We start from the raw sequence: 15,880 nt of genomic DNA on the forward strand, positions 1-15,880 counted from the left end.
CGCCTCCCCCAGCAAGCCCATTTCCTGAGCCCATGCCTCTTGCTTCCTCTGCTCTGTGAGTGGCTGGTTCCCAGCACTGGCTCCCCCCTCCCAGCTTCCTCCTCTGACGTGGAAGAAAAACTGCTAATTACCGGCGTGGGCTCTCTGTACTTGCTTCTCTGCTTCCCCCTCAGCTCTTTCGCAGCCTCCAATTCCCTGACATCCACCCCCTCCTCAAAGGCCCCCTTCCCCTCGGGAGAATCGACCATCCCCAATTTATCCTTCTCCGGAGTGGCGGGGGTGAAGCCTGGAAAACTACCCTCCTCCTCATCCGTATCTTCAAAAACCGTCCTCCAGTCCTCCCTCAAACCCACAGTTCCTCGTGTTCCCCAATAGACACTTTCCTCTTCTTCTTCCTCTTCGTCAGATGGTGGGAATCCCTCGAAATCCTCTTCATCGTCCGTCGGCCCGAACACCTCTTCGAAAAATCTACCCCGGGGTTTGGGTTTGTCGGGGAAGAAATTGTGGAACTCCTCCACTAGACCCTCATCAGTGATACAACTCTCCGGGACCCAGGTATTCTCTGAACTAGGGGCCCCTTCCCACGCCACCAGATACTCTTGCCTCTCTGCTTCCCCCTCAGCTCTTTCGCAGCCTCCAATTCCCTGACAGCTAACTAAAGACCTGACCTCAAGAGTCACTAAATCAGAGATTTGCCCAAGGACTTGTTCTGATCATAATGCAGTGGCTGGTATTCTCACGTCAGTGCTATAATCTGGGGCCGAATCATTCATGACATCATTTTACGCATCATATTTTACAGGCATTGCGTTAAGCAGGGTATACAGGAGCAGAAAAGAAGCAAGATTAGTTCGTTAACACCATTACAAGTCCTCTAAGCCACCCAAGGTTTGGAAGCCACTCAGTCAACCAAGACATGTCCCATCCGTTCCAGGTTGGGACAGGAACATGGGCTACCTTCTCTCTGTTGCCAGGTGCCGAATAGCTACACCATGGTCAGAGATGTTAAAGCCACAGGCTCCTTCTGTCAAATTTAACGCAGCCCAAAATCCGGCGGAACCCAAAATCGGGGCCGTAACTGAGGACTCATTCCAAGGCACAGGGAGGATTGGTATTCCTTCCAAAGCATCTGTTGGTCCCAGAGTGCAGACCGTGCAATTGGTTCGGTTTGCAGAATAGGCTTCCATTTCTGCGTGTTGCGGGCACCCCATTCTCTCATTAGCCGCTGGGTTACCTTAAGTGGTGTGGGCGCGGCGATGGCCAGAAATCAGAAGACTACCATCCTGGCCAAAACCATGTCCCCCCACAGCCCTACCTGCATCATTTGGGCACAGGGATATATCTATTTCCTAATACCTTCTTCTTCTAATACCTGGGGTACCTCCCACAAAGCTATATACAAAGCTACATATTCAAAGGGAAAGAAAAGAAAATGTCCTTTTTTAGTCCACGCTGGATTTTTCTCTTGCCGTGCGTAGAGATGCCAGCTTCCAGGGGTGGCATCAGCAGGGCAGCCGTCTGGTGGGCGCCGAGCCGATGAGGTGAGGAGAAGTGTGAGGCGGCGTCTGTAGGGCACCGAGAGATGGTGAGTCGAAGGGGTTGGTGTAGATCAATCGTAGCAGTCCAATCTGATACTGCCTGGGGTTTGCTTCATCCTTCAAATCAGGCCTGCTGGAATATATGCAGTCAGGTGTTGGAGGCCCATCCTCTCCCATAGGTGGCAGCGTAACCGGGTTAAGAGCCTCAGTAACTCGAAGCTGCAACTGTGGGTGCATGAGCAGTGCTTGGCAAAGGGGGATAGAAAAATAAGTTCCTTTCATGTCCAACAATGCTGGCACAGCGTGAGGAGTGACGCACATGGTTTCCAGTCCAAAGGTGAACTTGTCAGCTTTTGTAATCAGGGTGGCAGCAGTCACTGCTGTTCGCATGCAGGGAGGCAAACCTTGTTTCGTAGTGGTTAATTTTTCAGACAAATAGGCTATGGGTTGGTCATCATCAGGGTCTAACAATTACCTTGATAAAATTACCTTGATAGAAAACATATTTCGCCATGTGCAAATGGCTTTGGATACCTACTAGGTCCACAAATCACCATATAGCATATATTCAATACACACACAAAAATGACAATTTGAGCCCAACAAAGGACTGCTGGACATCCAAAGGGCCCCATTACCCCATTAATGCCTTCAGTTTCTTCAGCCAGTTCCCATCCCTGTACTCTGCTGCCCTCAGGACCAAAGGCGCTACACCCACTTTATCGCTATATGATCTTATATCCTGAAGCACCCTTTTGTACTGTCCTTTTGTCCACTTCACCTCCTTTTCTCAAGTCCTTTCTAAATTATTCAATCCCAACATCATCATCATTATTTTTTTCCCTTCTCATCCTCTCTCTCTCTCTCTCTCTCTCTCTTTTTGTGTGTGTGTGACACTGACACAAAGATGAAGTACATTAACAAGGTAACACAGGTGATGATCTGGCATCTGAAATCATTTACACAAACAGAATGCTTCAAAACACAAAAAAAACATGTACCAAATGCTGGCTCTCTTCCAGGGCTAAACGTGATTGTAGCATATACACACAAATTGCTAGCAGAGATTAAATCACAAAAGAATGAGATCCTCTCGAAAGGTAGTGTATTACCGTGATTATCCTACCTTTGCCTCTTAAGATATGCTTCTGTTTTAAATTCTTTCTGCAGATTCTGTTGGGCTGCATTTAGAAGTTGATTGACCTTTTAAATAAACTATAGGACAGTCCTTCCTAGTTTTCCCCAATTATTATTTTATTTTTTCTGCAAATAATTTAATCCTTGATATACATATTCACGTGCTTAATTGACTTGGGACAGTAGTTCAGTTAGAATTATGGTACAAGAATAAGTTAAGTGCTACCTGCTGTATGGCTGAATTTTCTTATAAGACGACATCTGATGACAGTCAGAAAGGGTATTCCTATCAAACAGGAGAAATAAGCAACTCATGCTGACTAAATATAAACTCATTCCTGCATCTGTATATATCACACACAGAAGGAGACAGAGTGCAATTCAGCTCTTTAACACCAAGTCCCCCCCCCCATTTCTATTCAATCCTATATAGAGCAGATGGGGGGTATCGGGAAGGGGGGTTGAGAGAGCAGGTACCAAGACACTGTTTAGGGGAAAGGTTCCTGCTTGTTCCTTTTCATAATGTGAAACTAAATATCTGACCTAGAGCACTAGGAACATTTTAGGGAACACCACCATGTCAGAGAAGGCTACGAAAGCATATGACATCAGCAGCCCTGATAAGAAGAAGTGCCTGATAACTTCCATATTTGAAACCACAAGGAAGGGCATAAACCACAAACGAATGAACACAGACAGTGGGGCCTCTTGCTTGGTGTGTGTTATTTGCGTTATGAATTAAGGTCCCACTTTCCCAATACACACATTTGCTATTCAAAGCAGCATTTCTTTTCCTTCAAAGGAACCGAACATAAGGTAACTTTGTTCAATATTGCCTTTCACCCAAGAGAAACCTAGGAGGAATCACCTTATCAATAAGCATTGGGGTATTCGTCTATCAACATCTTGATTCTGCTGTCACTAATGCATTTGACAACTTTGGAGGTTCAATCAACACAAAGAGCTTCAATATCTCCCTTTCTCATATAAGATGTCTGTTTTGGAACACTTTCCACAGCCTAATGTAAACAGGGAAATAAAAGTTATTTTGCCTAAGACCTCTCCTGGCATGTACACTCAGAGCCATCTCAATTTTCAATTAATAGATGTCCAGTGAGTATCTTTCATGGGAGGGACATACTAAAAAGAGCACAAACAATATTCCAGGTCCCTACTCTTGCTGTTAATTTATGGATGGTTAGCTGTCCAGCCAGCCAAAAATAGGGCTGCTCCATAATATTCTTAATTCTTAATTCAGAATTCTTTAAAAGCTGGTTTTTACTCATGAAAACCTCAACCAATAATCTGAGTGCATTTTAACAGCACATGCAAGACTTTGACAAAGTGTGTCGCTGGTCACACACAGCCTTTTTGCAATTCAGCTTTTACTATATTTAGTAAACTCTCTCAATAATAGCATCAATATATTACTTTCATTAATACTCATCAGCATAAACACTCAACCGTCTTTACAGCCCATTACCCAACTTTTCTCCTGTTCCAACATTCTCACTTCTCTCCTCTCTCTACCTCCCACCTTCTTTTCTACTTCCCTCTACCTTCTCCAGCTCTTACTACTTCAACACCTTCCCCATAATATTTGGGACACAATTGTTCATCCCTTTTACAAATAAAAATTATACGCATTTCAAAAATATATCAGAAGAAAGGTAGTGCAAAAACCAATTTTGGTATCAAATAGTGTGCTCATCCTTATTTTAAACTGAGCTGAGATCTATAATAAAATCTAACTTGCACACCCCTTTAAGTTTTAAAAGCTGCAAATTATAATTAAAGCACATACTGTCCTGTGTTTCCTCCTCCACCTTGTGCTGCGTCTGAGAGGTGGCTTTTAGGTGTTAACGGGGGTCTTTGGAAACAGATTCATCATACAATCACAGTTAGCAAGATGCAATCTTGAAAAGACTCGTGAGGTACGCACACAACACAGGTCTGCAAATATATTCCAAATTCCCTTTGCTGCTACTTGTAAAAGTATGTCAAATTTACAGAACCGCCTCTATGATAACAAAAAGAGGTCGTATGTTTAAATGACACAGGTACTCGTGCTCATGCTCTGGGGGCTGGCATGCCATGCAGTATTTAGTAATTTTGTAATTTTTACACTCAGGGTATGTGTTCTTTGGCCCCATTTTAACCTGGTTTCCAGACTCCACCAAGGGCTGCATAGCGTCTTTGTTTCTGTGTTAAACACAGACACTGCAAGGGGGATGATTTACTGCTTTGTCCCCCGTAACCCTCTCACTTCTCTTCTCATCTGTCTGAACATGGGATTTAAAACCCCATCCCTTTTGACAACACTACCTTTTCCCATACATTTGTACATTTTTACTTTTGATCAACATTTAACAAGCGGTTTCTAAATCCACCAGGGTACCTTATGCAACAGAGTCAATAAGAAACAATCTTATTAACAAAAACATCTTAACATACCAAGTAGCTCAAAGCACAGTGAATTGATGACATTCAAATTCTGAAACCAGTACATGATTGTATTAGTAATTGAAACCTTCCCACCTTTATCATGAAAATATAAAATTTGACCTCATTAGCAACTCATGTCACTTTTAATGTTAAAGACCAAATAATCCTTTTATATATATATATATATATATATATATATATATATATATACTTGTACTCTGCAAGATTCTAGGTGTTTTAAGGTCTGTTTCCCAACCCCCTAAGATGCAGCACAGTAGATGTGGCAGAACTGAGAACCCCTTCATGCAGGGTTCTATTCCTGGCGCCTCTGCAGAGCACATATCTTTTTTTCCCCCGGACCCCACGTGTTGCCAATATAATACAAGCCAACTGGACACACCTATGCTGGTCACTGCCAGAATACAGAAAGGAGCTTAAAGGGGTTTTTTCAACTGTAGCTTGACATTTCCAATTGTCCAAAAAGAACAAACACTGCAAGGGGGTTAGTTTGCTGTTTGCTGTTTTTGGTTTTTTTTCCCATAGCCCTGAGACACTCCGTCCACCTAGAGTTGTTTCTCACCCAGTCACCTTTCTCCGCGTCCTCTTAGTGGCCTAGACGGACTCGCGTCGCTAGGAACCGCACCTTACAAGGACCACACTTCGCTTCGTCAGTGGCTCTGAGCCCCAACGGCTCATCCACTCAAAACATTCACTGGAGTGTCCCCATACACAAATAAATACACATACATACAAACCCCCATACACATACAAACCCCATGCACCTCCCCAATCCCCTTTACCCATAAACTTCCCAAAGTCGGTGGCACTTTACTGCTCTTCTACCGGCAAACCAGTGGCACACTACTGCTCTCTACTGGTTGAACCCAGCGGCACCCTACTGCTCCTACTGGGCGGGGCTGATCAAACCCCTGACTCCCACAAAAACAAGCTGTGGAGCCTACCTTACCCTTCCCTTGGGCACCCTTTTCCCTTGCAGCTGCTGTCTCTTTCTTCCGTCTCTGCTGCGTCTCCACTCAGGTACGGCGTGGGGGCTCCCCCTAGAAATGGCAGGGTGCGCGCTTGGAGCCACCAACGCCGACCCAGCTGTTCGCTTAGCAGTGACGTCTCGGTCCTTTGTCCTGTCCTCGGAGAACGCGGTTTCCCGGCCAACGCACCAAGAAATGTAGCCTTATTGGAGTTCACCGATTGGGTCTGCGTTGCTCCGTGACAGGAGGAAGGAAGTCAAAATGACACCGAGTTGGTTCAAAGAAAGAGTTTATTCTGCTCTCCGGATAGCAGAAGGTACTTGTGTGGTGAGTCCACAGCAAGTCCAAAGAAATGACAAGTTTCATGCAGTATATATACCCTCCAGGCACCCTCTCACTCCTCCCCTAGGAGCCCAACCACGTTGGCGTACGTACACAGGTTGACATCACATATGTTCCTGCTCTGGTACTCTCAACCATAAAAGGATCTTCCTTCCTGTACTTCTGACCATAAAAGGATATTCCTGTTCCTACTCCTATCTTGGAGCAAGAGGTCACTACTTCTGAGAACATGCTCTGGCGTTAGTCCCAGACTTGGGTCTCTGCGTCATTTGTGGTCAGGACATAAGATATGTCTGTGTCTGTTCTACTGGTAAAGTCAAGGCCAGTCTTGACGTCAAACTGATAAGGGAGAGAGCTGTGTTCTTGTTTTGCATTTGCTCAACGGCTAAAGTTTATGCATTTTAGCTAAGGAGAAATGGGGATTTTGGTGCAGTTTAGAAACTGCCTGCACAGTCAGTTTTGGGGTTTGGGAAACCCATTCCTTCACTAAGACCCATAAAAGGTTGAATATGAAAGATACATGGTTGAAGTATAATGATAGTTTGATGGAAGTAGGGGACCAATTTAGATTAAAATCTTATGGTCCGTTGAAAGATAAATTAGATGATTGGTTCCAGTACATCCAGATAAATGAAATGTTTAAAATGGATAAGAAAATTGGTTTTCAAACAGAGAAATCCAAACTAGAAATGGAATTATTAGATACAAAAACAAAATACCTATCTAAGATGTATAATTTATTGCTGGAATGGCATATGAGAGATAAACAAGTGAAATCTGTAATGATTGAATGGGCCAGGGATGTGGGGCACAATATCATGATGGTGATTGGGAGAAATTGTGGAAAAAGGAATTGGAAGAAACAAGATTTACCAACTATCGAAGAATGGCAGATGAAGATGATGGACTATATGGAATTTGCCAAACTGACCGGGAGACTCTGAGACCAGAGAGAAGAGATGGTGGAAGAAGATTGGAAGAAGCTTAAGGAATATTTGAAAAAATATGTTAATATTTAAATCTTAGAATAGCTTTGGAAGTGGATATAGGCTGTAGGGTTAGAAGTAGAAGATAGTGTATTTTAAAATAATATTATTTGTAAGCGATAAAATGTGAAGTTAATTTAAGTGTGATAAAAAAAGATGGTTAGAAACTATGATATATGTAAACTGCTAAAGTAAAATGAAAATCAGATAGGTGGGACTTGGGGAAGCCCACCTAACAATGTTTAGAAAAATAAGGATAAGAGAATAATCTGTTTGCATTGTTTGTTTTTCTGTTTGTGTTCTTTATTTGTGTTAGAAAATGAATATTTTTTTCTGAAAAAAAGAAGAAAGCTTTGCTTCGTGAAGCCCCTGCAGATGCCGAGTTGCTGACTTCCCTCCCAGATGACAGGAAGCGAAAGACACACTTCCATTGCCTTGTGTCCTTCCAGCCTCTTTCCTCCCTTGCTCCCTTCTGCCGGTTTGTGTGCCTGACTTAGATATCCTGTGTGGTGTATTTTATTTACTGCTGAAACTGGATTTGCTCTCAGGAGCAAAGTTTTGTGCCTCACTGGGGACCCAGTAAGAACTGAATGCTTTGTTTTTTTGTTGTTTTTTTTAAAAAATTATTCAGATTTTACAAAAAAAATTTAACAAACACAGCAACACAAACAAACACAAAACTAAACAAAAAACATGTATAATTTCAAATCCTTATTATCATATAACTTATTTCCCAGACTCCCCCATACCTCCCCTTAACTGCATTCTAATTTCAAACTTTTTTTCAGCAAATTCTTACTCTCAGTCTTCTCAGATTTATAACTTCCTTTCTTCTTTTTAGTCTTAATCTTTACAGCTGTAAACCCCTTAATTTATAAAACCAGCGCCATTCTAACACTCATTAATTTTACAGTATTTCTTAAGATAGTTCTTAAATTTTTTCCAATCTTTTTCCACCGCCTCTTTTCCCTGGTCTCGGATTCTGCCGGTCATTTCTGCCAGTCCCATATAGTCTATCACCTTCATCTGCCATTCTTCCAAGGTGGGTAGCTCTTCCGTCTTCCAATACTTTGCGATGAGTATTCTTGCTGCTGTTGTGGCATACATAAAAAATGTTCTATCTTTCTTTGACACCAATTGGCCGACAATGCCCAGGAGAAAGGCCTCTGGTTTCTTAAGGAAGGTATATTTAAATACCTTTTTCATTTCATTATATATCATTTCCCAGAAAGCCTTAATCTTTGGGCACGTCCACCAAAGGTGAAAAAAAGTACCTTCAGTTTCTTTACATTTCCAACATTTGTTATCAGGCAAATGGTAAATCTTTGCAAGCTTGACTGGGGTCATGTACCACCTATATATCATTTTCATAATATTTTCTTTCAAGGCATTACATGCCGTAAATTTCATGCCGGTGGTCCACAACTGTTCCCAGTCACCAAACATAATATTATGACCAATATCTTGAGCCCACTTAATCATAGCTGATTTTACTGTTTCATCCTGCGTATTCCATTTCAACAGCAAGTTATACATCTAGAAGAACTGAATGCTTTGAAAGCTCAGTAAACTATTACTGAAGAAGTCCTGCTGCCTCTGTGTGCGTTTTTGACCTCAGTGTGGGACTTGCTCTACATATGGCCCCTACTCTGCTGCTACTTGGCTCATGGCCTCGAGTTGCTCTACTCAAGCATGCATGATGTAGCGTACTTTGGCGACAAAAAATCAAATAGAGGAACTTAGCTACTGTCTTGGGGAGCTCCTGGTCTCTCCCCTGGAATAAGAAGTGTACAACCCCCTTCTCTGGTTTCCATGTTGGAATGCCTACATGGTCTTAAAATTGTTGGCAAATAACATCATAGATTTTGCATTTAAGGGCCATGTGAGCTAGAGTTTCCACCAGGTGGGCATCGCATGGGCAGATCCTATCTCCTTCTGCCAAACCCACAAACCTGCCCCAAAGGAGGTTAGAAGGATTAGACTTGAACCTAGGCAGAGAAAAAGCCCTTTTTCCTTGCGGGTTAAACAAAAATTGTAAATAATTAAGGTTAAATTCCTGCACCCTAGAGAGTCGAAAATAAAGAGGGGACCATGTTTTTTCCGCAGCTGAGATTAGTTCCTGGAGATCTATGTCCCACAGCCTAGTTTTTAACATGGCCTTGGCTACTGGGAAAGCCATGATGATAATGTTGCAAATATTATGCCTGAATGTATCCTTTCGACTTGACAGCTCGGGGAAGATACCTAGCTTTATAAATTTGTAGAAAATCCATACTTTAACTGACTCTCCTCATTCCAACGCCATTTTGATCCTTAGAGAAAGGGGAATTTGGGCTCCACCTCCCTCCGTGAACCAAGAAGTAGAAAATCAGATCGGCAGTGTCAAGCGCTCGTCCTACACTCGAGTAGGATCCTGGTAGAGACACATGTCCGACTGGCATGTTCTCTCCCTCCTGGTCATTCGTTCGGGAGCTTCAAAAGCTTCACAGCAACTGATGCCAACAGACATCGGCACACTTAGGGATCTGCAGAGTGTTTGCAGTTTGCGTAACAGACCTCAGCAACTCAGCATTTTGGCTAATCTACTTTATTTACATATAAACACACACGGAGCACTGCAACACGGCTCCCTCTCTCTCTAGCATCAGACAGCAAAGAGAGAGAACAAAGGACAATAGTCTCACTTCAGGAACATAGTCTCCATCACTTCCCACTGTGGAGTCAAAACATACACCGTCATGTGATAGACAAAAATGCCATGACTGCAATCACGGAGCTGGAAATCTAACAGGCAGCAGGAGCAGGGCATCCCGCCATAATCCCCCAAGCGTAAGAGCAGAGACACGGACCCCCATCCAGGGAGTGACCAGGGGAAACAATGGACATCTGCAGAGGCAGTTGAGCAAGTCAGGTGTTCTGAAAGCCCATCTCCAGACCAGTCCTGAGGGCAAGGAGATGTCAAGAGTTTTATTGTTCTTCCGGTGATGGGGACTTAAGAGGTGTTGGTAAAGGGGTCTGATAAAGAGACCTAATGTTGGACTTGTGCCACCCTTGTAGACCCCTCCCCCTTTGTGACATGCTAGTGATGTAGTGCTGATGTCTCAGTGATGCTGCTCAAAGTGTATTCTGGGAGAAAGAGGGAAGTTTTAAAAGAGGGGGGTCACCCCTTACTCGGGGTTCTTACTCCTGTGGGGACCTGTTGCACAACAATAAGGATCATGGTCTACTGACCATGTTCCTTCTTTTACTGACCACATGGACCTGCGGGAGACCAGCACCCTGATGAGCTCGGCTGTTGAGTCGTCTCTCACCCCAGAATTTTTCATTACCAATAATGATCTTTTAAAATGTTTATATTTTTTGTTGTCTGCCACACTCCAAAAAATTTCACCATCTTTTCTATCCCCAGCTCTGCTATCTGTCTCTACTCATTTTTCTTCTGTTGTCTCATATTTTTACCAACAATTTATTTCAATTTTTATTCAATTTAACACCTGCAACTTGGCCAAATTGATTAATCTTGTTGAAAACTGTTGGTATACTTTCCAGTGGGCTTCTACCATTATTACCAGGTTGTTTGCAAATGCCTTAAGTTCATATGATCTTCATCCCACTGTAATAATAATAATAATAATAATAATAATAATAATAATAATAATAAATTTATTTGTATCCCACCCTCCCTGGCCAAAGCCGGGCTCAGAGCGGCTAACAACAAGTAAAAATAGCCCAGTGTACAGAAAATTGCACAGTCAATTAATTAAAATACATTCTAGAATCAATTCAGAATCAAATTAATGGCAACCATTGGGTTAGGGTTCTATGAAGATTACAGAAGGGGGGGGGGTCGGACTGTGCCCTGGCCAAAGGCACTGCAAAAAGATGTATTGATGATGCTGTGCGAACGGTATTCTGGGATATGGTGGGAAAGTTTTAAAAGTCAGTGTCGCCCCCTGCTCTGGGTTCACTCGCTGTTGTTGAACCTGTTGCACAACAATAAAGGATCTCAGTCTACTGACTGCTCTTTTACTCCAAATTGCTTCGCTGGAATTTCCTTCTTTTGCTGACCGCACGGACCCGCAGGGGACTTGGACCCTGATGAGCTGAGCTGTTGAGTAGACTCTCAACCCAGAATTTTCCTTATCAAAACCTTTCTGCAAATGGCCTTTGCAACACAACTCCCTGGATGGTTACAAAGTAGACACATTTCTTGATGAGATGTAACTTCTGCCAGGAAAACCTGAGCTGAAATAGGAAAGAGAGCAAAACAGCAGCCCTGTCTGACCCCAGTCAGCCTCCAGACTCCCCCAGTCACGTGGCAGGAGGTTCTTCCTGAGCTCCCACCCCCATCAGTGATGATCCAGATATGATCCATTGAGGATCCACATTGTAGCAGGAACCCCCCCCAATCATTCTGTTTGTACAAAGTTCACACACACACACACACACACACACACTCACACACTACATACGCCACATTTCTGTTATAAATTCATAGAAAATCAACCATACATCGGATTTGCACTGTTCCATTTTTATTTTACTCCATATGACAAGAACTAACAAAGGGGGGTCAGCCATAATCCCTTCACTGTCTCAGCACATCTGCAGGAGCCCTGCCCAGATGATCCCAGACAGAAGACAATCAAGATCAGTATGATCCAAGCAGACTGGTCCAAAGAACAGATCTCTAGGCCTGAATGAAACGGGTCTGCGGTGATGGATTCTGGAGTCAAGAAATCCGCCCTTTCCAGTGATCTCTCCGGCTGGCCAGGAAAAGGCAGCGAGCAGGAATCCTCAGGCATCCCGACGGACAGACAGACTTGTCATGTTGCCAAAACACGAACTCGGAGTCTGATCTGATTTCCATGCAGAACTCATTTTGTGACTTCGCTGTTGGATTGTCGGGATCAGCCCCTCCCCGCTCTCCTGATCCCAGAAGGAAGACCGGGGGGCGCGATTTCTACTCCTCCTCCTCCCCCCCCTCAATACTTTTCCTCCCCTCCCGGCACATCCTTCTATCATCCCGCCCACACAATCCCAAATCACCCCCCCCAAATACATGGCTCCTCCTCTTCCTCCTCCTCCAATCCGGCTTCTGCTCCGGTAATGCGGGGGGGGGAAGCCCCCCTCCCACCCTGCCTGCTTCTCCCGGAAGTGGAGCTTTCACTCCGGATTGCTGCTCTGCCCCGTAGCTCGGGGGGGGGGCGCTTTCGGAAAGGGGAGGGAGGAGGCAGGGGACCCCCCCTCGTGGATGTTGCAGGAAAGGAGAATCGGGAGCGAGGACAAAAAGGTAAAGGGGTCACGAGTGGGGGGGAGAGGGGAGAAAAGGACCCAGAGACCCCCGCCAGCTCCCCCAAGCGCCTGCACGCGTGCTGCGAAGGGGTGGAGATGGGGCGCCCACCCACGAGGACTCCCTGGGGCGCGGAGAAGCGGGCCAGGAAAGGGTTAAGGGGTGCGGGAGGCGCCTGGATAGAGACCCCCCTGTCCCTCCCCGGCTCATCTTGGGGGGGGGCATTAGGGACGGAGAGAGGGGTGAGCCAAGGAAGCCTCTGGATGCAGGGGAGACTCCGGGAGAAAGAGAGGGGGTCAATGACGTGGGGGGGCGGGAGGAAGGGCAGCATTGGCGAGGGTGAGAGAGCTAGGCAGACCAGTCTTTGGGGACAAATCTCCATCGTGGCTTCCTTGGGGATTCTCTGGAGGGGCCGCCTTGGCTTCTCCCTCCCGCCCAGGAATGGGCCACCCCTTCAAGACGACCAGAGAGGGATCCCTGGAAAGTGGGGGTCCAGTCCCCCCACCCCTTCCTTCCTGCAACCTCCATCCTCCTTCCACCCCATAAGCCCCTGCCCTGTCCAGACACAGCCATTCTGCCCAGTCCAACCTCTGGTCCCCTGGAGAGGAGAGGAAATCCCCAGAGGAAGAAGGGAGGGGGGGAGGCCTTCTCAGAAGCGGCTCTTGGTTTCCGCAATCCCACCCAGGAAGCAGCCAGAAACCTTTTCCTCTCTCTCAGGCTTCCATCTTTATTGTCTTTTCCACTGAGGATGAGGATAATGTACACCTGTCATCAGAAACAGGAGTGCAGAGTCCATGGAATGGCTCTCAGGATTGATACAGAAGTTGCACCTCCAAAGCATTTCTGTTCCTCTTATTCTTTGTAGCCAATGTCAGAGTGACTGACAAGCTGAGATACAACCCATCATCATCCGATGACAGCGACTGCATGAATCTTCCCAGTCAAAGGACCCATTTTCATGATAGACAGTGCCTGGGGCTGGAGGCTCTACACACCCGGTGTGCCTATACAGGCCAAAGACTGCCAGTATTAGCACAGGTGAGGTGTGTGACCTTCCCAAATTTACAGACTGTATGTGAATGAGAGTTTGTGGGTGGGATTATAATTTACGGCAACCCTGTGATTTTCTCCACCCATAATATTTCATAAGCTAATTTTGCAGTAAAAATTCCAAAATAACTACAAAAAATCTGTTCTTAACCTGGAGCACCACTTTAGCTAATGGGGCCTCCTGCTGCCGCTGTGCGATTTCTGTTCTCATCCTGAAGCAAAGTTCTTAACAAATGGTACTATTTCTGGGTTAGCAGAGTCTGTAAGCTGAAGCGCCTGTAACCCGAGGTACCACTCTAGGCGTTATAGTATTCTTCTTTTCCCACAGCCGCTCTGGGCAACTTACAGTACATATAGGTAAAGGCAAAGGGACCCCTGACCATTAGGTCCAGTCGTGGCCGACTCTGGGGTTGCGGCGCTCATCTCGCTTTACTGGCCGAGGGAGCCGGCATACAGCTTCCGGGTCATGTGGCCAGCAGGACTAAGCCGCTTCTGGCGAACCAGAGCAGCGCACGGAAATGCCGTTTACCTTCCCGCCAGAGCAGTACCTATTTATCTACTTGCACTTTGACATGCTTTCAAACTGCTAGGATGGCAGGAGCAACGGGAACTCACCCCGTCGCGGGGATTCGAACCGCCGACCTCCTGATCGGCAAGCCCTAGGCTCTGTGGTTTAACCCACAAAGCCACCCGCGTCCCTACAGTACATATACATGACAGTAAAACATCAAATATTAAAAACCTGTCTTCTACAGCTGTCTTCTACAGCTGTCTTCTAAATGTCATATGGTTGCCTACTTCCTTGCCCTCGGAAGGGAGGGCATTCCATGGGGCAGGAGGCCCTCTGCCTGGTTCCCTGGAACTTCACTTCTAACAGCAAGGGAACCAGCAGAAGACCCTCGGAGGAGGACCTCCCTGTCCTGACTGAGCGATGGGCGTGAAGATGCTCCTTCAGGTCCACACGGCCAAGGCAGGGGCCAAAACAGCACTCAAGTAAGCAACAGCCAAGCAGAGTAGAGTAATAGCAGAATATGAAGTGGGAGCAGGCGCATTTCAATACTGTAATTCATATATAATTCAATGTCAGAGTAACCCTGGGACTAGATAACAAGACTCCAAGTGGACGTGCCCCACCTGCCCTTCATGTTCCTCTTCCGCACGGGCAGAATCTGCCTTCTGGGCTGTGGGATTCACAGTTGTTCTCCTCCTCTCCATCCACCAGGGCTTGACTTCAGGTGCAGCAGAATTCCCCAGGCCCCCAAGGATTTGAGACCCATCAGCTTTCCTCACCTGGTTTAGCCGGCCGGTTGAAGCCGTTGCTTGAAGCCCTGTTGCATGCTGACAGCTTCTGGAAGCCACAGGTGAGAGCTGAGTGCAGGGTGGGCACCAAGGGTGGAAAAATGACCCCAGAAGGTGCAGGACATGTCCCCCACCCAAGGAACTACTGCTGCCCAACACCCCATGACATCTAAATTCAGGTAGGTAGCCGTGTTGGTTGGACATATTTGAAATACAAAATTAAAAAATTGTCCAGCTCTCATTTCCATATATCACAACTGGGAAAACCATAGCTTGAACTATACGGACCTTTGTTGGCAGAGACCTTAAAATGTCTCTGCTTTATAAGATGCTGTCTAGGTTTCTCATTGCTTTTCTCCCATGACCCTAAGGTTCTACTGGAATATTTTTGTTACTTTTTTACTTCAACTGCATCAGACCAATATGGCTACCTACCATTAAGTACAGTTATCTCCCTGCCCTGAATATCCTGCCTTTCAGTGCCAGATTAGGATAGTCCTCTGTCAGAAGACAAGCAGAGGATCAGGCAGCACATCATCATTATAAAGAACCATTGGGGTGGGTGTTTCCATCTGGGATTCCCATTTGCCATCTGCTTTCCTTCTGCTTCTCCTGCTCTCTCCATGCAATGTGAGGCATTTAGACAGAGGTCCATCTCCAAGAACAGGAGCTTCCCTGAGCACCCATTCTTCGGACCCCAAGCACCAAGCCTTGTCACTAGTTCTCTGACTGACCCAGACCACAGTCCCTGGAAGAGATGAAGGCCTGGGTCTCCCAAAATAGTCCATATGGACCTCCTGAGGT

The 15,880-nt window shown here is 45.6% G+C and overlaps 1 protein-coding gene across 1 annotated transcript in view; it reads left to right on the forward strand.

The window, feature by feature from the left end:
- The window catches only part of LOC308486250 (uncharacterized protein), a 214,247-nt gene that overhangs the window by 82,340 nt on the left and 116,027 nt on the right, over positions 1-15,880 (forward strand). Inside the window, exons 2-3 of the mRNA XM_081022843.1 lie at positions 13,593-13,765; positions 15,000-15,138. The gene's annotated coding sequence lies outside the window, so the exon portion shown is untranslated. The remainder of the gene's footprint in view (positions 1-13,592; positions 13,766-14,999; positions 15,139-15,880) is intronic.

The sequence above is a fragment of the Podarcis pityusensis genome (genome assembly GCF_964106645.2).
Source record: "Podarcis pityusensis genome assembly, chromosome: 10".
Lineage (NCBI taxonomy): Eukaryota > Metazoa > Chordata > Lepidosauria > Squamata > Lacertidae > Podarcis > Podarcis pityusensis.